The 21,844-nt window shown below is 52.0% G+C and overlaps 14 non-coding genes and 5 pseudogenes across 14 annotated transcripts; all 19 read right to left on the bottom strand.

The window, feature by feature from the left end:
- Positions 1–128: 128 nt before the first annotated feature.
- Positions 129–228, bottom strand: LOC131521031 (U6 spliceosomal RNA; annotated as a pseudogene).
- Positions 229–1,529: 1,301 nt separating this feature from the next.
- On the bottom strand, positions 1,530–1,634 carry LOC131521027 (U6 spliceosomal RNA). The gene has a single exon (XR_009266179.1). It is a non-coding gene; the product is annotated as a U6 spliceosomal RNA (small nuclear RNA).
- A 537-nt stretch (positions 1,635–2,171) lies between these two features.
- On the bottom strand, positions 2,172–2,278 carry LOC131521047 (U6 spliceosomal RNA). The gene has a single exon (XR_009266193.1). It is a non-coding gene; the product is annotated as a U6 spliceosomal RNA (small nuclear RNA).
- Positions 2,279–3,006: 728 nt separating this feature from the next.
- Positions 3,007–3,113, bottom strand: LOC131521048 (U6 spliceosomal RNA). Its single transcript, XR_009266194.1, has one exon. It is a non-coding gene; the product is annotated as a U6 spliceosomal RNA (small nuclear RNA).
- Positions 3,114–3,839: 726 nt separating this feature from the next.
- Positions 3,840–3,947, bottom strand: LOC131521056 (U6 spliceosomal RNA). The gene has a single exon (XR_009266203.1). It is a non-coding gene; the product is annotated as a U6 spliceosomal RNA (small nuclear RNA).
- Positions 3,948–4,679: 732 nt separating this feature from the next.
- LOC131521049 (U6 spliceosomal RNA) lies at positions 4,680–4,786 on the bottom strand. Its single transcript, XR_009266195.1, has one exon. It is a non-coding gene; the product is annotated as a U6 spliceosomal RNA (small nuclear RNA).
- Positions 4,787–5,506: 720 nt separating this feature from the next.
- Positions 5,507–5,611, bottom strand: LOC131521028 (U6 spliceosomal RNA). Its single transcript, XR_009266180.1, has one exon. It is a non-coding gene; the product is annotated as a U6 spliceosomal RNA (small nuclear RNA).
- A 513-nt stretch (positions 5,612–6,124) lies between these two features.
- LOC131521066 (U6 spliceosomal RNA) lies at positions 6,125–6,229 on the bottom strand. The gene has a single exon (XR_009266212.1). It is a non-coding gene; the product is annotated as a U6 spliceosomal RNA (small nuclear RNA).
- A 709-nt stretch (positions 6,230–6,938) lies between these two features.
- Positions 6,939–7,039, bottom strand: LOC131521035 (U6 spliceosomal RNA; annotated as a pseudogene).
- Positions 7,040–8,137: 1,098 nt separating this feature from the next.
- LOC131521032 (U6 spliceosomal RNA) lies at positions 8,138–8,237 on the bottom strand (annotated as a pseudogene).
- A 539-nt stretch (positions 8,238–8,776) lies between these two features.
- Positions 8,777–8,883, bottom strand: LOC131521050 (U6 spliceosomal RNA). Its single transcript, XR_009266196.1, has one exon. It is a non-coding gene; the product is annotated as a U6 spliceosomal RNA (small nuclear RNA).
- Positions 8,884–9,398: 515 nt separating this feature from the next.
- Positions 9,399–9,504, bottom strand: LOC131521024 (U6 spliceosomal RNA). The gene has a single exon (XR_009266176.1). It is a non-coding gene; the product is annotated as a U6 spliceosomal RNA (small nuclear RNA).
- A 713-nt stretch (positions 9,505–10,217) lies between these two features.
- Positions 10,218–10,324, bottom strand: LOC131521051 (U6 spliceosomal RNA). The gene has a single exon (XR_009266198.1). It is a non-coding gene; the product is annotated as a U6 spliceosomal RNA (small nuclear RNA).
- A 1,113-nt stretch (positions 10,325–11,437) lies between these two features.
- LOC131521029 (U6 spliceosomal RNA) lies at positions 11,438–11,541 on the bottom strand. The gene has a single exon (XR_009266181.1). It is a non-coding gene; the product is annotated as a U6 spliceosomal RNA (small nuclear RNA).
- Positions 11,542–12,265: 724 nt separating this feature from the next.
- LOC131521052 (U6 spliceosomal RNA) lies at positions 12,266–12,372 on the bottom strand. Its single transcript, XR_009266199.1, has one exon. It is a non-coding gene; the product is annotated as a U6 spliceosomal RNA (small nuclear RNA).
- Positions 12,373–13,114: 742 nt separating this feature from the next.
- On the bottom strand, positions 13,115–13,221 carry LOC131521053 (U6 spliceosomal RNA). The gene has a single exon (XR_009266200.1). It is a non-coding gene; the product is annotated as a U6 spliceosomal RNA (small nuclear RNA).
- A 1,118-nt stretch (positions 13,222–14,339) lies between these two features.
- On the bottom strand, positions 14,340–14,439 carry LOC131521033 (U6 spliceosomal RNA; annotated as a pseudogene).
- Positions 14,440–14,961: 522 nt separating this feature from the next.
- LOC131521025 (U6 spliceosomal RNA) lies at positions 14,962–15,065 on the bottom strand. Its single transcript, XR_009266177.1, has one exon. It is a non-coding gene; the product is annotated as a U6 spliceosomal RNA (small nuclear RNA).
- Positions 15,066–15,974: 909 nt separating this feature from the next.
- LOC131521034 (U6 spliceosomal RNA) lies at positions 15,975–16,074 on the bottom strand (annotated as a pseudogene).
- Positions 16,075–21,844: the final 5,770 nt, after the last annotated feature.

Here is a 21,844-nt window from a genome sequence, read left to right on the forward strand (position 1 = left end):
CACGCACGAACCGCAGCGGACTGCAGTTAAATGTCTCAAGCAAAGGGGATGGGGACTGATTTTAGAGTGAATACCTGCGGTATTCACGGCTCGAGGCGAAAGAGTAGAGGGGCACGAACATCGCGACCAAAAGATGGGCGCTTCACGGTTGCGTGTCATCCTTCGCAGGGGCCATGCTAATCTTCTCTGTATCGATCAATTTTAGTATATGTGCCGCCGTGGCGGCACGAGACTGCTGGCCCGCCGAGGTATCTGTACCCCTCGGCGTTCCTGCGAGCTCTCACCAAGGTGGTGGGGCCCGCGAGCCATCTCGACACCTCGCATACCGTGCAGGTGCTGGGCTGCTGGGGCTGGACCCGCCCTGACTGGCCTGTCGCTCGCCGAGTTTGGGGGACAGGGCGACGCCGCGTGCCAGGTTTTGTACCGTGCCCAATTCAAAGTGGCCTTGCGGCGGCATCCGCCAAGGAAGGGGCTGGACACGCTTGTCCGTGGCATCGAGTGCTAGCGCAAAAGGGGCGTGGCCTCTGCCTTTTCCAAAACAAGAGGTGGCAGGAAGGCAAGAAAAACAAAAAGAGTCAGCGAGGCAGACTGGGTGACAGCTGCAGGCAGTTAAGGACACGTCGAACTGCAGCGGGCTGCAGTTAAATGTCTCAAGCAAAGGGGATGGGGACTGATTTTAGAGCCACCGGAGTGCTAGCGCAAAAGGGGGGCGTGGCCTCTGCCTTTTCCAAAACAAGAGGTGGCAGGAAAGGCAAGAAAAACAAAAAGAGTCAGCGAGGCAGACTGGGTGACAGCTGCAGGCAGTTAAGGACACGCACGAACCGCAGCGGGCTGCAGTTAAATGTCTCTCAAGCAAAGGGGATGGGGACTGATTTTAGAGCCACCGGAGTGCTAGCGCAAAAGGGGGGCGTGGCCTCTGCCTTTTCCAAAACAAGAGGTGGCAGGAAAGGCAAGAAAAACAAAAAGAGTCAGCGAGGCAGACTGGGTGACAGCTGCAGGCAGTTAAGGACACGTACGAACTGCAGCGGGCTGCAGTTAAATGTCTCTCAAGCAAAGGGGATGGGGACTGATTTTAGAGCCACCGGAGTGCTAAGCGCAAAAGGGGCGTGGCCTCTGCCTTTTCAAAACAAGAGGTGGCAGGAAGGCAAGAAAAACAAAAAAGTCAGCGAGGCAGACTGGGTGACAGCTGCAGGCAGTTAAGGACACGCACGAACTGCAGCGGGACTGCAGTTAAATGTCTCAAGCAAAGGGGATGGGGACTGATTTTAGAGCCACCGGAGTGCTAGCGCAAAAGGGGGGCGTGGCCTCTGCCTTTTCCAAAACAAGAGGTGGCAGGAAAGGCAAGAAAAACAAAAAGAGTCAGCGAGGCAGACTGGGTGACAGCTGCAGGCAGTTAAGGACACGTCACGAACTGCAGCGGACTGCAGTTAAATGTCTCTCAAGCAAAGGGGATGGGGACTGATTTTAGAGTGAATACCTGCGGTATTCACGGCTCGAGGCGAAAGAGTAGAGGGGCACGAACATCGCGACCAAAAGATGGGCGCTTCACGGATTTGCGTGTCATCCTTCGCAGGGGCCATGCTAATCTTCTCTGTATCGATCAATTTTAGTATATGTGCCGCCGTGGCGAGCACGAGACCGCTGGCCCGCCGAGGTATCTGTACCCCTCGCGTTCCTCGAGCTCTCACCAAGGTGGTGGGGCCCGCGAGCCATCTCGACACCTCGCATACCGTGCAGGTGCTGGGCTGCTGGGGCTGGACCCGCCCTGACTGGCCTGTCGCTCGCCGAGTTTGGGGGACAGGGCGACGCCGCGTGCCAGGTTTTGTACACGTGCCCAATTCAAAGTGGCCTTGCGGCGGCATCCGCCAAGGAAGGGGCTGGACACGCTTGTCCGTGGCATCGGAGTGCTAAGCGCAAAAGGGGCGTGGCCTCTGCCTTTTCAAAACAAGAGGTGGCAGGAAGGCAAGAAAAACAAAAAGAGTCAGCGAGGCAGACTGGGTGACAGCTGCAGGCAGTTAAGGACACGTACGAACTGCAGCGGGGCTGCAGTTAAATGTCTCTCAAGCAAAGGGGATGGGGACTGATTTTAGAGCCAAGCGCTCCCACGCTGAAAGCTGCGTGTATTCACGGCTCGAGGGCCGAAAGAGTAGAGGGGCACGAACATCGCGACCAAAAAGATGGAGCGCTTCACGGATTTGCGTGTCATCCTTTCGCAGGGGCCATGCTAATCTTCTCTGTATCGATCCAATTTTAGTATATGTGCCGCCGTGGCGAGCACGAGACCGCTGGCCCGCTCGAGGTATCTGTACCCCTCGCGTTCCTGCGAGCTCTCACCAAGGTGGTGGGGCCCGGCGAGCCATCTCGACACCTCGCATACCGTGCAGGTGCTGGGCTGCTGGGGCTGGACCCGCCCTGACTGACGCAATCGCTCGCCGAGTTTGGGGGACAGGGCGACGCCGCGTGCCAGGTTTTGTACACGTGCCCAATTCCAAAGTGACGCACGGCGGCATCCGCCGAAGGAAGGGGCTGGACACGCTTGTCCGTGGCACCGGAGTGCTAGCGCAAAAGGGGGGCGTGGCCTCTGCCTTTTCCAAAACAAGAGGTGGCAGGAAAGGCAAGAAAAACAAAAAGAGTCAGCGAGGCAGACTGGGTGACAGCTGCAGGCAGTTAAGGACACGTACGAACTGCAGCGGGGCTGCAGTTAAATGTCTCTCAAGCAAAGGGGATGGGGACTGATTTTAGAGCCACCGGAGTGCTAGCGCAAAAGGGGGGCGTGGCCTCTGCCTTTTCCAAAACAAGAGGTGGCAGGAAAGGCAAGAAAAACAAAAGAGTCAGCGAGGCAGACTGGGTGACAGCTGCAGGCAGTTAAGGACACGCATTTAACCGCAGCGGGCTGCAGTTAAATGTCTCTCAAGCAAAGGGGATGGGGACTGATTTTAGAGTGAATACCTGCGTGTATTCACGGCTCGAGGGCCGAAAGAGTAGAGGGGCACGAACATCGCGACCAAAAAGATGGAGCGCTTCACGGATTTGCGTGTCATCCTTTCGCAGGGGCCATGCTAATCTTCTCTGTATCGATCCAATTTTAGTATATGTGCCGCCGTGGCGAGCACGAGACTGCTGGCCCGCTCGAGGTATCTGTACCCCTCGCGTTCCTGCGAGCTCTCACCAAGGTGGTGGGGCCCGGCGAGCCATCTCGACACCTCGCATACCGTGCAGGTGCTGGGCTGCTGGGGCTGGACCCGCCCTGACTGACGCAATCGCTCGCCGAGTTTGGGGGACAGAGGCGGCGCCCGCGTGCCAGGTTTTGTACACGTGCCCAATTCCAAAGTGACGCACGGCGGCATCCGCCGAAGGAAGGGGCTGGACACCCTTGTCCGTGGCATCGGAGTGCTAGCGCAAAAGGGGGGCGTGGCCTCTGCCTTTTCCAAAACAAGAGGTGACAGGAAAGGCAAGAAAAACAAAAAGAGTCAGCGAGGCAGACTGGGTGACAGCTGCAGGCAGTTAAGGACACGTACGAACTGCAGCGGGACTGCAGTTAAATGTCTCTCAAGCAAAGGGGATGGGGACTGATTTTAGAGCCACAGTGCTAGCGCAAAAGGGGCGTGGCCTCTGCCTTTTCCAAAACAAGAGGTGGCAGGAAAGGCAAGAAAAACAAAAAGAGTCAGCGAGGCAGACTGGGTGACAGCTGCAGGCAGTTAAGGACACGTACGAACTGCAGCGGGACTGCAGTTAAATGTCTCTCAAGCAAAGGGGATGGGGACTGATTTTAGAGTGAATACCTGCGTGTATTCACGGCTCGAGGGCCGAAAGAGTAGAGGGGCACGAACATCGCGACCAAAAAGATGGAGCGCTTCACGGATTTGGCGTGTCATCCTTTCGCAGGGGCCATGCTAATCTTCTCTGTATCGATCCAATTTTAGTATATGTGCCGCCGTGGCGAGCACGAGACTGCTGGCCCGCTCGAGGTATCTGTACCCCTCGCGTTCCTGCGAGCTCTCACCAAGGTGGTGGGGCCCGGCGAGCCATCTCGACACCTCGCATACCGTGCAGGTGCTGGGCTGCTGGGGCTGGACCCGCCCTGACTGACACAATCGCTCGCCGAGTTTGGGGGACAGAGGCGGCGCCCGCGTGCCAGGTTTTGTACACGTGCCCAATTCCAAAGTGGCCTTGCGGCGGCATCCGCCGAAGGAAGGGGCTGGACACCCTTGTCCGTGGCATCGGAGTGCTAGCGCAAAAGGGGGGCGTGGCCTCTGCCTTTTCCAAAACAAGAGGTGACAGGAAAGGCAAGAAAAACAAAAAGAGTCAGCGAGGCAGACTGGGTGACAGCTGCAGGCAGTTAAGGACACGTACGAACTGCAGCGGGACTGCAGTTAAATGTCTCTCAAGCAAAGGGGATGGGGACTGATTTTAGAGCCACCGGAGTGCTAGCGCAAAAGGGGGGCGTGGCCTCTGCCTTTTCCAAAACAAGAGGTGGCAGGAAAGGCAAGAAAAACAAAAAGAGTCAGCGAGGCAGACTGGGTGACAGCTGCAGGCAGTTAAGGACACGTACGAACTGCAGCGGGGCTGCAGTTAAATGTCTCTCAAGCAAAGGGGATGGGGACTGATTTTAGAGTGAATACCTGCGTGTATTCACGGCTCGAGGGCCGAAAGAGTAGAGGGGCACGAACATCGCGACCAAAAAGATGGAGCGCTTCACGGATTTGCGTGTCATCCTTTCGCAGGGGCCATGCTAATCTTCTCTGTATCGATCCAATTTTAGTATATGTGCCGCCGTGGCGAGCACGAGACTGCTGGCCCGCTCGAGGTATCTGTACCCCTCGCGTTCCTGCGAGCTCTCACCAAGGTGGTGGGGCCCGGCGAGCCATCTCGACACCTCGCATACCGTGCAGGTGCTGGGCTGCTGGGGCTGGACCCGCCCTGACTGACACAATCGCTCGCCGAGTTTGGGGGACAGGGCGACGCCGCGTGCCAGGTTTTGTACACGTGCCCAATTCCAAAGTGACGCACGGCGGCATCCGCCGAAGGAAGGGGCTGGACACCCTTGTCCGTGGCATCGGAGTGCTAGCGCAAAAGGGGGGCGTGGCCTCTGCCTTTTCCAAAACAAGAGGTGACAGGAAAGGCAAGAAAAACAAAAAGAGTCAGCGAGGCAGACTGGGTGACAGCTGCAGGCAGTTAAGGACACGTACGAACTGCAGCGGGACTGCAGTTAAATGTCTCTCAAGCAAAGGGGATGGGGACTGATTTTAGAGCCACCGAGTGCTAGCGCAAAAGGGGCGTGGCCTCTGCCTTTTCCAAAACAAGAGGTGGCAGGAAAGGCAAGAAAAACAAAAAGAGTCAGCGAGGCAGACTGGGTGACAGCTGCAGGCAGTTAAGGACACGTCACGAACTGCAGCGGGCTGCAGTTAAATGTCTCAAGCAAAGGGGATGGGGACTGATTTTAGAGTGAATACCTGCGGTATTCACGGCTCGAGGGCCGAAGAGTAGAGGGGCACGAACATCGCGACCAAAAGATGGGCGCTTCACGGATTTGCGTGTCATCCTTCGCAGGGGCCATGCTAATCTTCTCTGTATCGATCAATTTTAGTATATGTGCCGCCGTGGCGAGCACGAGACCGCTGGCCCGCCGAGGTATCTGTACCCCTCGCGTTCCTCGAGCTCTCACCAAGGTGGTGGGGCCCGCGAGCCATCTCGACACCTCGCATACCGTGCAGGTGCTGGGCTGCTGGGGCTGGACCCGCCTGACTGACACAATCGCCGCCGAGTTTGGGGGACAGGGCGACGCCGCGTGCCAGGTTTTGTACGTGCCCAATTCCAAAGTGACGCACGGCGGCATCCGCCAAGGAAGGGGCTGGACACCCTTGTCCGTGGCATCGAGTGCTAGCGCAAAAGGGGCGTGGCCTCTGCCTTTTCAAAACAAGAGGTGACAGGAAAGGCAAGAAAAACAAAAAGAGTCAGCGAGGCAGACTGGGTGACAGCTGCAGGCAGTTAAGGACACGTCACGAACTGCAGCGGGCTGCAGTTAAATGTCTCTCAAGCAAAGGGGATGGGGACTGATTTTAGAGTGAATACCTGCGGTATTCACGGCTCGAGGCGAAAGAGTAGAGGGGCACGAACATCGCGACCAAAAGATGGGCGCTTCACGGATTTGCGTGTCATCCTTTCGCAGGGGCCATGCTAATCTTCTCTGTATCGATCAATTTTAGTATATGTGCCGCCGTGGCGGCACGAGACTGCTGGCCCGCCGAGGTATCTGTACCCCTCGCGTTCCTCGAGCTCTCACCAAGGTGGTGGGGCCCGGCGAGCCATCTCGACACCTCGCATACCGTGCAGGTGCTGGGCTGCTGGGGCTGGACCCGCCCTGACTGGCCTGTCGCTCGCCGAGTTTGGGGGACAGGGCGACGCCGCGTGCCAGGTTTTGTACCGTGCCCAATTCCAAAGTGACGACGGCGGCATCCGCCAAGGAAGGGGCTGGACACGCTTGTCCGTGGCATCGGAGTGCTAAGCGCAAAAGGGGCGTGGCCTCTGCCTTTTCAAAACAAGAGGTGGCAGGAAGGCAAGAAAAACAAAAAGAGTCAGCGAGGCAGACTGGGTGACAGCTGCAGGCAGTTAAGGACACGTCACGAACTGCAGCGGGCTGCAGTTAAATGTCTCTCAAGCAAAGGGGATGGGGACTGATTTTAGAGCCACCGGTGCTAGCGCAAAAGGGGCGTGGCCTCTGCCTTTTCAAAACAAGAGGTGACAGGAAAGGCAAGAAAAACAAAAAGAGTCAGCGAGGCAGACTGGGTGACAGCTGCAGGCAGTTAAGGACACGCACGAACCGCAGCGGACTGCAGTTAAATGTCTCAAGCAAAGGGGATGGGGACTGATTTTAGAGTGAATACCTGCGGTATTCACGGCTCGAGGCGAAAGAGTAGAGGGGCACGAACATCGCGACCAAAAGATGGGCGCTTCACGGTTGCGTGTCATCCTTCGCAGGGGCCATGCTAATCTTCTCTGTATCGATCAATTTTAGTATATGTGCCGCCGTGGCGAGCACGAGACCGCTGGCCCGCCGAGGTATCTGTACCCCTCGCGTTCCTCGAGCTCTCACCAAGGTGGTGGGGCCCGCGAGCCATCTCGACACCTCGCATACCGTGCAGGTGCTGGGCTGCTGGGGCTGGACCCGCCTGACTGACACAATCGCCGCCGAGTTTGGGGGACAGGGCGACGCCGCGTGCCAGGTTTTGTACGTGCCCAATTCAAAGTGGCCTTGGCGGCATCCGCCAAGGAAGGGGCTGGACACGCTTGTCCGTGGCATCGAGTGCTAGCGCAAAAGGGGCGTGGCCTCTGCCTTTTCAAAACAAGAGGTGACAGGAAAGGCAAGAAAAACAAAAAGAGTCAGCGAGGCAGACTGGGTGACAGCTGCAGGCAGTTAAGGACACGTCACGAACTGCAGCGGGCTGCAGTTAAATGTCTCTCAAGCAAAGGGGATGGGGACTGATTTTAGAGCCACCGGTGCTAGCGCAAAAGGGGGGCGTGGCCTCTGCCTTTTCCAAAACAAGAGGTGGCAGGAAAGGCAAGAAAAACAAAAAGAGTCAGCGAGGCAGACTGGGTGACAGCTGCAGGCAGTTAAGGACACGTACGAACTGCAGCGGGGCTGCAGTTAAATGTCTCTCAAGCAAAGGGGATGGGGACTGATTTTAGAGCCACCGAGTGCTAGCGCAAAAGGGGCGTGGCCTCTGCCTTTTCCAAAACAAGAGGTGGCAGGAAAGGCAAGAAAAACAAAAAGAGTCAGCGAGGCAGACTGGGTGACAGCTGCAGGCAGTTAAGGACACGTACGAACTGCAGCGGGACTGCAGTTAAATGTCTCAAGCAAAGGGGATGGGGACTGATTTTAGAGCCACCGGAGTGCTAGCGCAAAAGGGGCGTGGCCTCTGCCTTTTCAAAACAAGAGGTGGCAGGAAGGCAAGAAAAACAAAAAGAGTCAGCGAGGCAGACTGGGTGACAGCTGCAGGCAGTTAAGGACACGTCGAACTGCAGCGGGACTGCAGTTAAATGTCTCAAGCAAAGGGGATGGGGACTGATTTTAGAGTGAATACCTGCGTGTATTCACGGCTCGAGGGCCGAAGAGTAGAGGGGCACGAACATCGCGACCAAAAGATGGGCGCTTCACGGTTGCGTGTCATCCTTCGCAGGGGCCATGCTAATCTTCTCTGTATCGATCAATTTTAGTATATGTGCCGCCGTGGCGGCACGAGACTGCTGGCCCGCCGAGGTATCTGTACCCCTCGGCGTTCCTGCGAGCTCTCACCAGGTGGTGGGGCCCGCGAGCCATCTCGACACCGCATACCGTGCAGGTGCTGGGCTGCTGGGGCTGGACCCGCCCTGACTGACGCAATCGCCGCCGAGTTTGGGGGACAGGGCGACGCCGCGTGCCAGGTTTTGTACCGTGCCCAATTCCAAAGTGACGCACGGCGGCATCCGCCGAAGGAAGGGGCTGGACACGCTTGTCCGTGGCACCGGAGTGCTAGCGCAAAAGGGGGGCGTGGCCTCTGCCTTTTCCAAAACAAGAGGTGGCAGGAAAGGCAAGAAAAACAAAAAGAGTCAGCGAGGCAGACTGGGTGACAGCTGCAGGCAGTTAAGGACACGTACGAACTGCAGCGGGGCTGCAGTTAAATGTCTCTCAAGCAAAGGGGATGGGGACTGATTTTAGAGCCAAGCGCTCCCACGCTGAAACCTGCGTGTATTCACGGCTCGAGGGCCGAAAGAGTAGAGGGGCACGAACATCGCGACCAAAAAGATGGAGCGCTTCACGGATTTGCGTGTCATCCTTTCGCAGGGGCCATGCTAATCTTCTCTGTATCGATCCAATTTTAGTATATGTGCCGCCGTGGCGAGCACGAGACTGCTGGCCCGCTCGAGGTATCTGTACCCCTCGCGTCCTGCGAGCTCTCACCAAGGTGGTGGGGCCCGGCGAGCCATCTCGACACCTCGCATACCGTGCAGGTGCTGGGCTGCTGGGGCTGGACCCGCCCTGACTGACACAATCGCTCGCCGAGTTTGGGGGACAGGGCGACGCCGCGTGCCAGGTTTTGTACGTGCCCAATTCCAAAGTGACGCACGGCGGCATCCGCCAAGGAAGGGGCTGGACACCCTTGTCCGTGGCATCGAGTGCTAGCGCAAAAGGGGCGTGGCCTCTGCCTTTTCAAAACAAGAGGTGGCAGGAAGGCAAGAAAAACAAAAAGAGTCAGCGAGGCAGACTGGGTGACAGCTGCAGGCAGTTAAGGACACGTCTGAACTGCAGCGGGCTGCAGTTAAATGTCTCTCAAGCAAAGGGGATGGGGACTGATTTTAGAGTGAATACCTGCGGTATTCACGGCTCGAGGCGAAAGAGTAGAGGGGCACGAACATCGCGACCAAAAGATGGGCGCTTCACGGATTTGCGTGTCATCCTTCGCAGGGGCCATGCTAATCTTCTCTGTATCGATCCAATTTTAGTATATGTGCCGCCGTGGCGAGCACGAGACCGCTGGCCCGCCGAGGTATCTGTACCCCTCGCGTTCCTCGAGCTCTCACCAAGGTGGTGGGGCCCGGCGAGCCATCTCGACACCGCATACCGTGCAGGTGCTGGGCTGCTGGGGCTGGACCCGCCTGACTGGCCTGTCGCTCGCCGAGTTTGGGGGACAGGGCGACGCCGCGTGCCAGGTTTTGTACACGTGCCCAATTCAAAGTGGCCTTGGCGGCATCCGCCAAGGAAGGGGCTGGACACGCTTGTCCGTGGCACGGTGCTAAGCGCAAAAGGGGCGTGGCCTCTGCCTTTTCAAAACAAGAGGTGGCAGGAAGGCAAGAAAAACAAAAAGAGTCAGCGAGGCAGACTGGGTGACAGCTGCAGGCAGTTAAGGACACGTCTGAACTGCAGCGGGCTGCAGTTAAATGTCTCTCAAGCAAAGGGGATGGGGACTGATTTTAGAGCCACCGGAGTGCTAGCGCAAAAGGGGGGCGTGGCCTCTGCCTTTTCCAAAACAAGAGGTGGCAGGAAAGGCAAGAAAAACAAAAAGAGTCAGCGAGGCAGACTGGGTGACAGCTGCAGGCAGTTAAGGACACGTACGAACTGCAGCGGGGCTGCAGTTAAATGTCTCTCAAGCAAAGGGGATGGGGACTGATTTTAGAGTGAATACCTGCGTGTATTCACGGCTCGAGGGCCGAAAGAGTAGAGGGGCACGAACATCGCGACCAAAAAGATGGAGCGCTTCACGGATTTGCGTGTCATCCTTTCGCAGGGGCCATGCTAATCTTCTCTGTATCGATCCAATTTTAGTATATGTGCCGCCGTGGCGAGCACGAGACTGCTGGCCCGCTCGAGGTATCTGTACCCCTCGCGTTCCTGCGAGCTCTCACCAAGGTGGTGGGGCCCGGCGAGCCATCTCGACACCTCGCATACCGTGCAGGTGCTGGGCTGCTGGGGCTGGACCCGCCCTGACTGACACAATCGCTCGCCGAGTTTGGGGGACAGAGGCGGCGCCCGCGTGCCAGGTTTTGTACATGTGCCCAATTCCAAAGTGACGCACGGCGGCATCCGCCGAAGGAAGGGGCTGGACACCCTTGTCCGTGGCATCGGAGTGCTAGCGCAAAAGGGGGGCGTGGCCTCTGCCTTTTCCAAAACAAGAGGTGGCAGGAAAGGCAAGAAAAACAAAAAGAGTCAGCGAGGCAGACTGGGTGACAGCTGCAGGCAGTTAAGGACACGTACGAACTGCAGCGGGACTGCAGTTAAATGTCTCTCAAGCAAAGGGGATGGGGACTGATTTTAGAGCCACCGGAGTGCTAGCGCAAAAGGGGGGCGTGGCCTCTGCCTTTTCCAAAACAAGAGGTGGCAGGAAAGGCAAGAAAAACAAAAAGAGTCAGCGAGGCAGACTGGGTGACAGCTGCAGGCAGTTAAGGACACGTACGAACTGCAGCGGGACTGCAGTTAAATGTCTCTCAAGCAAAGGGGATGGGGACTGATTTTAGAGCCACCGAGTGCTAGCGCAAAAGGGGCGTGGCCTCTGCCTTTTCAAAACAAGAGGTGGCAGGAAGGCAAGAAAAACAAAAGAGTCAGCGAGGCAGACTGGGTGACAGCTGCAGGCAGTTAAGGACACGCACGAACTGCAGCGGGACTGCAGTTAAATGTCTCAAGCAAAGGGGATGGGGACTGATTTTAGAGCCACCGGAGTGCTAGCGCAAAAGGGGGGCGTGGCCTCTGCCTTTTCCAAAACAAGAGGTGGCAGGAAAGGCAAGAAAAACAAAAGAGTCAGCGAGGCAGACTGGGTGACAGCTGCAGGCAGTTAAGGACACGTCGAACTGCAGCGGACTGCAGTTAAATGTCTCAAGCAAAGGGGATGGGGACTGATTTTAGAGTGAATACCTGCGTGTATTCACGGCTCGAGGCGAAAGAGTAGAGGGGCACGAACATCGCGACCAAAAGATGGAGCGCTCACGGATTTGGCGTGTCATCCTTCGCAGGGGCCATGCTAATCTTCTCTGTATCGATCAATTTTAGTATATGTGCCGCCGTGGCGGCACGAGACTGCTGGCCCGCTCGAGGTATCTGTACCCCTCGCGTTCCTGCGAGCTCTCACCAAGGTGGTGGGGCCCGCGAGCCATCTCGACACCGCATACCGTGCAGGTGCTGGGCTGCTGGGGCTGGACCCGCCTGACTGGCCTGTCGCTCGCCGAGTTTGGGGGACAGGGCGACGCCGCGTGCCAGGTTTTGTACACGTGCCCAATTCCAAAGTGACGCACGGCGGCATCCGCCGAAGGAAGGGGCTGGACACCCTTGTCCGTGGCATCGGAGTGCTAGCGCAAAAGGGGGGCGTGGCCTCTGCCTTTTCCAAAACAAGAGGTGACAGGAAAGGCAAGAAAAACAAAAAGAGTCAGCGAGGCAGACTGGGTGACAGCTGCAGGCAGTTAAGGACACGTCTGAACTGCAGCGGGACTGCAGTTAAATGTCTCTCAAGCAAAGGGGATGGGGACTGATTTTAGAGCCACCGGAGTGCTAGCGCAAAAGGGGGGCGTGGCCTCTGCCTTTTCCAAAACAAGAGGTGGCAGGAAAGGCAAGAAAAACAAAAAGAGTCAGCGAGGCAGACTGGGTGACAGCTGCAGGCAGTTAAGGACACGTACGAACTGCAGCGGGACTGCAGTTAAATGTCTCTCAAGCAAAGGGGATGGGGACTGATTTTAGAGTGAATACCTGCGTGTATTCACGGCTCGAGGGCCGAAAGAGTAGAGGGGCACGAACATCGCGACCAAAAAGATGGAGCGCTTCACGGATTTGCGTGTCATCCTTTCGCAGGGGCCATGCTAATCTTCTCTGTATCGATCCAATTTTAGTATATGTGCCGCCGTGGCGAGCACGAGACCGCTGGCCCGCTCGAGGTATCTGTACCCCTCGCGTTCCTGCGAGCTCTCACCAAGGTGGTGGGGCCCGGCGAGCCATCTCGACACCTCGCATACCGTGCAGGTGCTGGGCTGCTGGGGCTGGACCCGCCCTGACTGACACAATCGCTCGCCGAGTTTGGGGGACAGGGCGACGCCGCGTGCCAGGTTTTGTACCGTGCCCAATTCAAAGTGGCCTTGCGGCGGCATCCGCCGAAGGAAGGGGCTGGACACCCTTGTCCGTGGCATCGGTGCTAAGCGCAAAAGGGGGGCGTGGCCTCTGCCTTTTCCAAAACAAGAGGTGACAGGAAAGGCAAGAAAAACAAAAAGAGTCAGCGAGGCAGACTGGGTGACAGCTGCAGGCAGTTAAGGACACGTACGAACTGCAGCGGGACTGCAGTTAAATGTCTCTCAAGCAAAGGGGATGGGGACTGATTTTAGAGCCACCGGAGTGCTAGCGCAAAAGGGGGGCGTGGCCTCTGCCTTTTCCAAAACAAGAGGTGGCAGGAAAGGCAAGAAAAACAAAAAGAGTCAGCGAGGCAGACTGGGTGACAGCTGCAGGCAGTTAAGGACACGTACGAACTGCAGCGGGGCTGCAGTTAAATGTCTCTCAAGCAAAGGGGATGGGGACTGATTTTAGAGCCAAGCGCTCCCACGCTGAAACCTGCGTGTATTCACGGCTCGAGGGCCGAAAGAGTAGAGGGGCACGAACATCGCGACCAAAAAGATGGAGCGCTTCACGGATTTGCGTGTCATCCTTTCGCAGGGGCCATGCTAATCTTCTCTGTATCGATCCAATTTTAGTATATGTGCCGCCGTGGCGAGCACGAGACTGCTGGCCCGCTCGAGGTATCTGTACCCCTCGCGTTCCTGCGAGCTCTCACCAAGGTGGTGGGGCCCGGCGAGCCATCTCGACACCTCGCATACCGTGCAGGTGCTGGGCTGCTGGGGCTGGACCCGCCCTGACTGACGCAATCGCTCGCCGAGTTTGGGGGACAGGGCGACGCCGCGTGCCAGGTTTTGTACACGTGCCCAATTCCAAAGTGACGCACGGCGGCATCCGCCGAAGGAAGGGGCTGGACACGCTTGTCCGTGGCACCGGAGTGCTAGCGCAAAAGGGGGGCGTGGCCTCTGCCTTTTCCAAAACAAGAGGTGGCAGGAAAGGCAAGAAAAACAAAAAGAGTCAGCGAGGCAGACTGGGTGACAGCTGCAGGCAGTTAAGGACACGTACGAACTGCAGCGGGGCTGCAGTTAAATGTCTCTCAAGCAAAGGGGATGGGGACTGATTTTAGAGCCACCGGAGTGCTAGCGCAAAAGGGGGGCGTGGCCTCTGCCTTTTCCAAAACAAGAGGTGGCAGGAAAGGCAAGAAAAACAAAAAGAGTCAGCGAGGCAGACTGGGTGACAGCTGCAGGCAGTTAAGGACACGTACGAACTGCAGCGGGGCTGCAGTTAAATGTCTCTCAAGCAAAGGGGATGGGGACTGATTTTAGAGCCACCGGAGTGCTAAGCGCAAAAGGGGCGTGGCCTCTGCCTTTTCAAAACAAGAGGTGGCAGGAAGGCAAGAAAAACAAAAAGAGTCAGCGAGGCAGACTGGGTGACAGCTGCAGGCAGTTAAGGACACGCACGAACCGCAGCGGACTGCAGTTAAATGTCTCAAGCAAAGGGGATGGGGACTGATTTTAGAGCCACCGGAGTGCTAGCGCAAAAGGGGCGTGGCCTCTGCCTTTTCCAAAACAAGAGGTGGCAGGAAGGCAAGAAAAACAAAAAGAGTCAGCGAGGCAGACTGGGTGACAGCTGCAGGCAGTTAAGGACACGTACGAACTGCAGCGGGACTGCAGTTAAATGTCTCTCAAGCAAAGGGGATGGGGACTGATTTTAGAGTGAATACCTGCGTGTATTCACGGCTCGAGGGCCGAAAGAGTAGAGGGGCACGAACATCGCGACCAAAAGATGGGCGCTTCACGGTTGCGTGTCATCCTTCGCAGGGGCCATGCTAATCTTCTCTGTATCGATCAATTTTAGTATATGTGCCGCCGTGGCGGCACGAGACTGCTGGCCCGCTCGAGGTATCTGTACCCCTCGCGTTCCTGCGAGCTCTCACCAGGTGGTGGGGCCCGCGAGCCATCTCGACACCTCGCATACCGTGCAGGTGCTGGGCTGCTGGGGCTGGACCCGCCTGACTGACGCAATCGCCGCCGAGTTTGGGGGACAGGGCGACGCCGCGTGCCAGGTTTTGTACACGTGCCCAATTCCAAAGTGACGCACGGCGGCATCCGCCGAAGGAAGGGGCTGGACACCCTTGTCCGTGGCATCGGAGTGCTAGCGCAAAAGGGGGGCGTGGCCTCTGCCTTTTCCAAAACAAGAGGTGGCAGGAAGGCAAGAAAAACAAAAAGAGTCAGCGAGGCAGACTGGGTGACAGCTGCAGGCAGTTAAGGACACGCATTTAACCGCAGCGGGCTGCAGTTAAATGTCTCTCAAGCAAAGGGGATGGGGACTGATTTTAGAGTGAATACCTGCGTGTATTCACGGCTCGAGGCGAAAGAGTAGAGGGGCACGAACATCGCGACCAAAAGATGGAGCGCTCACGGATTTGCGTGTCATCCTTCGCAGGGGCCATGCTAATCTTCTCTGTATCGATCCAATTTTAGTATATGTGCCGCCGTGGCGGCACGAGACTGCTGGCCCGCCGAGGTATCTGTACCCCTCGCGTTCCTCGAGCTCTCACCAAGGTGGTGGGGCCCGCGAGCCATCTCGACACCTCGCATACCGTGCAGGTGCTGGGCTGCTGGGGCTGGACCCGCCTGACTGACGCAATCGCCGCCGAGTTTGGGGGACAGGGCGACGCCGCGTGCCAGGTTTTGTACACGTGCCCAATTCCAAAGTGACGACGGCGGCATCCGCCGAAGGAAGGGGCTGGACACGCTTGTCCGTGGCACCGGAGTGCTAGCGCAAAAGGGGGGCGTGGCCTCTGCCTTTTCCAAAACAAGAGGTGGCAGGAAAGGCAAGAAAAACAAAAAGAGTCAGCGAGGCAGACTGGGTGACAGCTGCAGGCAGTTAAGGACACGTCACGAACTGCAGCGGGCTGCAGTTAAATGTCTCTCAAGCAAAGGGGATGGGGACTGATTTTAGAGCCACCGAGTGCTAGCGCAAAAGGGGCGTGGCCTCTGCCTTTTCAAAACAAGAGGTGGCAGGAAAGGCAAGAAAAACAAAAAGAGTCAGCGAGGCAGACTGGGTGACAGCTGCAGGCAGTTAAGGACACGTACGAACTGCAGCGGGACTGCAGTTAAATGTCTCAATCTAAGGGGATGGGGACTGATTTTAGAGCCACCGGAGTGCTAGCGCAAAAGGGGGGCGTGGCCTCTGCCTTTTCCAAAACAAGAGGTGGCAGGAAGGCAAGAAAAACAAAAAGAGTCAGCGAGGCAGACTGGGTGACAGCTGCAGGCAGTTAAGGACACGCACGAACTGCAGCGGACTGCAGTTAAATGTCTCAAGCAAAGGGGATGGGGACTGATTTTAGAGTGAATACCTGCGGTATTCACGGCTCGAGGCGAAAGAGTAGAGGGGCACGAACATCGCGACCAAAAGATGGGCGCTTCACGGTTGCGTGTCATCCTTCGCAGGGGCCATGCTAATCTTCTCTGTATCGATCAATTTTAGTATATGTGCCGCCGTGGCGGCACGAGACTGCTGGCCCGCCGAGGTATCTGTACCCCTCGCGTTCCTCGAGCTCTCACCAAGGTGGTGGGGCCCGGCGAGCCATCTCGACACCTCGCATACCGTGCAGGTGCTGGGCTGCTGGGGCTGGACCCGCCCTGACTGACGTAATCGCTCGCCGAGTTTGGGGGACAGGGCGACGCCGCGTGCCAGGTTTTGTACACGTGCCCAATTCCAAAGTGCCAATCGCTGTGCTTCACTATGACTTCCCCATCTTCCTGTCCAACCAGTTGCGGGATGTTAACTGCAGTCAGTGTGCTGCTTCCAACAACATCAACAATATCTTCCAGACATGATACCATCTTTCGGCGATAGCTTTGTTTCACCAAGTCAAATGCCCAATCTGGTGCAAACTTCCCAGATAGCAACATATTGTCGGCCCAGATCCGGCCCACATCTGGCACATGTGGAATGATGATCTGGCCAACATGTATCGTGGAATGATGGCACTTGGGCGGACTGCTCCTGTTTGCCAGATCTGGGCCAAAAGCAGGCCATAGCAATGCCACATGTCAGCCAAGAGCAAATAAATAAACCACATTGGACCTTATCTGAGCCACAAAATCTTCATATATTATTTATAGAGTCCTCTCAGCTTGTCTAAGCTTGTTAACAAGCAAAATCACTGAAGGAAAGAAGAGAACAGAAAAAAAGAAACAAGAACTACACAGTAAAACCTCCAGTGTTAAATCAACACTCCCAGTATATATATAATCCACACTCAGAGTGTTAAAAAAGTAACACTGAAGCAGTGTTAAAGCTAATGAGATAATTAGTGTAGTAATTGAGTGATAATTGAGCATTAATGAAGAATACCTGCTGTTAACAAAGAAAAAAAGAGACGAGACCAGCAGAAATACAAGAACTATGACTGAATTCAGCCACAGCCTTCGATGAAATCAACACAAGATAAAATAAGACATTAAATCTCTCAAGATCTCAGCAGAGGATGATTAAACAACTCCATAAAGAGCATCACTAGCTTCACACGTTACTAACCAGATTGACTTTAGATGTTGATGTTTTAGTTTCGTTTGAATTACCATTATCGAGGTCAGTGTTTGCTTTAGTTGGGCTCTTGACCCGTGTCTTAAAACAATACAATTACTTTGGCTGCCATAACTGCATGTTAGTTATGGCATTCGGGTGTTGATGGTTGGACTTTCATAAAGAGGTCACCAGCATTTAGTGATTTCCATAACTGATTTCATTCATAGCATCATCATCGATTGATTAAAATTTTTGGCTTTGTTCACATATAATATAAAGCTTGAGCCGTCAGTTTTAAGATTAATCTGAAAGACTTTCAAAAGTAAATCGGCACTAGAAGCTTAAGACTGCATTATCATACAGACATCAAGACTCAGCGTAAGAATCTCAACAATGGTGACAATCAACAAATTCAGATAAAAAGATCCTCTGTGAACATCACAAAACACGCTGCTAAAAGTCACAACAAAATAGCAAAACAAAAGGAAATAGTACGAATAAAAGAAAATACTAAGACAGCTGCATAATTTATTCATGTCGCATTGCATGCTGGGAGCCATGGATGAGTTTTGATTGGTGCTCCCAGAATGCACTGCAACATGGAGCTTTATGTTGATTGTCACCATTGTTGAGATTCATATGCTGATTCTTGAAGTCTGTTTGATGAAGAAAAGCAAAACTTTCAGTGCAGAATAAGTTTCAAAAGTCTTTCAGATTAATGTTAAAACTGTCAGATGTTAGACTACGTATATCATAACCTCAATAACAAAGTTAACTAATGAATCTACCAGTGACTATACTCCAAATTACATCAGTTACTTAAGCCACTATGCGCTGATTACAACTTTATCGAAACGTAACCAGCCCTGCTCTCATTTTCTCTTGGCTTTTTTTATTTTTTGCCATAACTAACAGGTCTAAACAAACACACAATTATGGCAGCCAAAAAAATTATAATGTTTTAAATCAAGGGCCAAGAGCCCAACTAAAGCAAACACTGACCTCGATAATGGTAATTCAAACAAAACTAAAACATCAACATCTAAAGTCAATCTGGTTAGTAAAGTGTGAAGCTGGTAATGCTGTTTATGGAGTTGTTTAATCATCCTCTGCTGAGATCTTGAGAGATTTAATGTCTTCTTTTATCTTGTGTTGATCTCATCGAAGGCTGTGACTGAAGTCAGTTGTAGTTCTTGTATTTCTGCTCGTCTCGTCTCTTTTTTCTCTTTCTTTCAGTGATTCAGTTTGTTAACAGTTCTTCATTAATGTTCAATCATCACTCAATTACTAAACTAATTATCTCGTTAACTTTAACACTGCTTCAGTGTTACTTTTTTAACACTCTGAGTGTGGATTATATATACACTGGTAGTGTTGATTTAACACTGGAGGTTTTACTGTGTACAAATGATTTAAGCAATGGCTTTAGATGAATTCAGCTTTAGATAAAATACATTAAATCTCTGATGATCTCAGCAGAGGAGGTTTAAACAACTCCACAAACAGCATCACCAGCTTCACTTACTACTAACCAGATTGACATTATTTCTGTCAGATGTCTACAGAAGTTCTTATTGAGAATTAACTGGGGTTTAAATCTAATGTTTGTTTCATTTGAAGTCACCATAATGGTGATTGGTGTTTCCTTTAGTTGGACTCTTAACTCTTATCACTGGTGAAGAGTAGATGAAGCTTTAAGCTTTTCAGCCAAATGGTTCACAAAAGGGTTAATTTCTGGCATTTGTATTTACTCACAATGCCACCTGGTGGCCAAAGAGTATAAAACAAGCAGATATGTTACAGACAGAGGTGTAAAGGCCAGGGGTCAGAAAGTAAAAGTCCTGCCATATTTTTGTTCACTCAGACAGCTGATTTCACCAGAGGAAGAACCAAGTTATTCCTTTCCAGTCACAAACGAGTCTCGAGTCAAATCCCAAGTCTTCAAAAAGTTAATGAGATAATTATGTGACTAATTAAATGATGATTGTGCATTAGTGATGAACACCTGCTGTTATTGAGAATTACAGAGGATCAGATGTTGGTGTTTTATTGGTTAAAATGATGCCACCATCATGGAGTTGGGCTCTTGACCCTTGACGGCTTGTGTTAGATTTCTCTCTGAAGCAATGCATGTGCTGTAATAAAGCAGAAAGATCAGTGCTGTGAAGTGACCAGTTATTAGCGGTTTTCATACGATGAGTTAATCATCAGACGTTGACTTGTTTACATCCAAAATAACTTTTTTTGCTTTTCATTTATATGTTCAGGTTTACAATAACCAACCCTGTAAAACTACAGCATGCAATGAAAGAATCGCTATAATAGTTGTATTGAATGAATTTTAAATCTATGTAATGTTTAGACACACACAGCCATCAAGAGCCAGCATATGAATCTCAACAATAGTGACAATCAACAAAATGCTTCATGCTGCAATGCATGCTGGGTAACACCATAGTAAAAACTGTAGCATGAACAATTGCTGTTTCCATTGTTGAGGATCGTATGATAAGTGGTCATGTCTAAAAGCCTGTATGACATAGTTTTTCTTTTTTCCAGTATTTAAGCATTATGGTGCCACTTGTTTAATAGTGCTTTTTTGCAGTTCTGTAATAGCCAAATGTCAGTCAATAAACCAAAGAGAGACACCTTCACAATGTTCATTCAAGTGACTTAAAAGCAGAAAATATAAGCTTTTAACTCAGCAATGTACAAATGTCTGTTGTGAAGCAACATTGCAATTGCTTAAAAGTAAGCCTCCAGAAATTAACCCTTTTGTGAACCACTTGGCTGAAAAGCTTAAAGCTTCATGAGGCTTCATCTGCCCATCACTACTTATTACAATTAATTTGTATTTGCTGGCTGTTGTCATGGTGTGTTTATCAAACACATTTGCAGAAACAAATAAAGGCAAAATGAGAGCAGGTGACAATAATCAGCTATTAATGGTTCATCATCATAATGAAATAGCCTGATTCAATATTGTTAATTGACTATAGGAATTGTGTTGTACCAATAATACATTTGCTGTATAAAACTACAGCCAAAGATTAGTATTGCAGAACTAGTTAAAGATTTATAAAAAAAAATAAATAAAAAAAAAAGGCTAAAAGTTGAGCACTACTAACACACCAAGTCATCATAAATCAACACATGAACCTCAACAATGGTGACAATAGAAAGTGTAATGTTGCAATGCATGCTGGGTACCATAGTACAAAACTCCCAGAATGCATCACTCCATGAATAAATTATTCAGCTGAATTGTCCTATTATTTTCTTTAATTCTAACTTTGGTTCATGTATTTATTTTTGCTATTTTATTGTTGTGTCTTTCAGTAGCTTTTTGTGATGTCCAGAATTGATCCAATTAGCTGAATGTTTTGTCACCATTGTTGAGATTCATATGCGGATTGCTCATATCTGTGTGTGTCAGCATTGTTCACCTTGTTGTGCTTTTTTTTTTTTTTTATATATATATAAATATATATATATGGCTTTATCGGGTGCACATTCCGTGGCATGGTCTGTGTTTGTTTGTCGGTCTTGTTAATGTTGCTGGCTACAAATGCAGTTAAAGTGCTGAGTAATGAAGTTGGGCTCAGGTTGTTGTGCTGTGGGATGTGTTTCGCATGCACTTTTATTTATTTGTGGCGATCAGCCACGATATCAAAAGGGACCGATTTTTCAAATAGCTTCGTTGAATAAACATGAGCACGTAATGCACGTTTAAAAATCAAAACGAAGCGCAGGTGTTTTTATATCACTGTATTTCAGAAGGACAACTGTCTTTAGAAAATGTTCGATGTCATTTTCATTTAATCTAGCAAGTTATATGCCTGATAAAGCAGCGTTTGTAAGCTCAGCGCTGCTTTGTGTAACGTACAGCCCAACAGCTGTTTCCGGGGAAACCTCTAGTTGGTCCTCACTGCAGAACACAAGATCCAGGGGGTGTGGTTGGATCTAGATCCAACTCCTCCCACCTTACATTTACCTAAACTTACCCGTCTCCACCCCCTGATCCGTAAACCCACCCATCCACACCCCTAAACCTACCCATCTCCACCCCTAAACCTACCAATCTCCACCCCCTGGATGTGGATCAAACCCCGCCCCCTGGAACTTTGTTCTGCAGTGAGGGGCTACTGCTTTAAAGCGCCTCCTGCTGGTAGAGAATAAATCTGCATTTTTAAAAAGTCCGTCCAAGTAGTTATCGCTGCATCTCAGTCCGTCTGATTTACGCAGCAAATATATTTTGCTTGTTATCCAAACAATCTACTCTAGAGCGACTTAGCTGTTGTTACTGATTGTATTTGGATGTCTACTGGAAGTTAAGTTAAGTCCACAAAAGCGCACATGTGCAGTAACGTTTGTTTGCCATTGAAACCGTCTATATATGGTACAGTAACACAGAATTAGCAATGTGAAAGAAATAAATTGCACCGTTTAGAGATTCAAATAACAATATATGATAATTGTAAAACCATCAACAGCAAACTGTCATGCATTGCAAATTTTTTTCTTTCGAAAAAAGTTTTATTGTCACCATTTTCATTTTGAACCTTTTTCACACATTTCTTTTCATTTTTCCAACACACATTTAAAAAAAACAAGCAGGAATAAATACACATGGTTTAAAAGAAAAGTAAAATTTTTGCTAAAAACAAACAATTAAAACCATTGTGTCTCTTGTTTTTAAAAGTCCATTTTGTGTGTGTGTATGTTAAAAGGTGTGAGTATCTCAAA

The sequence above is a fragment of the Onychostoma macrolepis genome, chromosome 15, assembly GCF_012432095.1.
Source record: "Onychostoma macrolepis isolate SWU-2019 chromosome 15, ASM1243209v1, whole genome shotgun sequence".
NCBI lineage: Eukaryota > Metazoa > Chordata > Actinopteri > Cypriniformes > Cyprinidae > Onychostoma > Onychostoma macrolepis.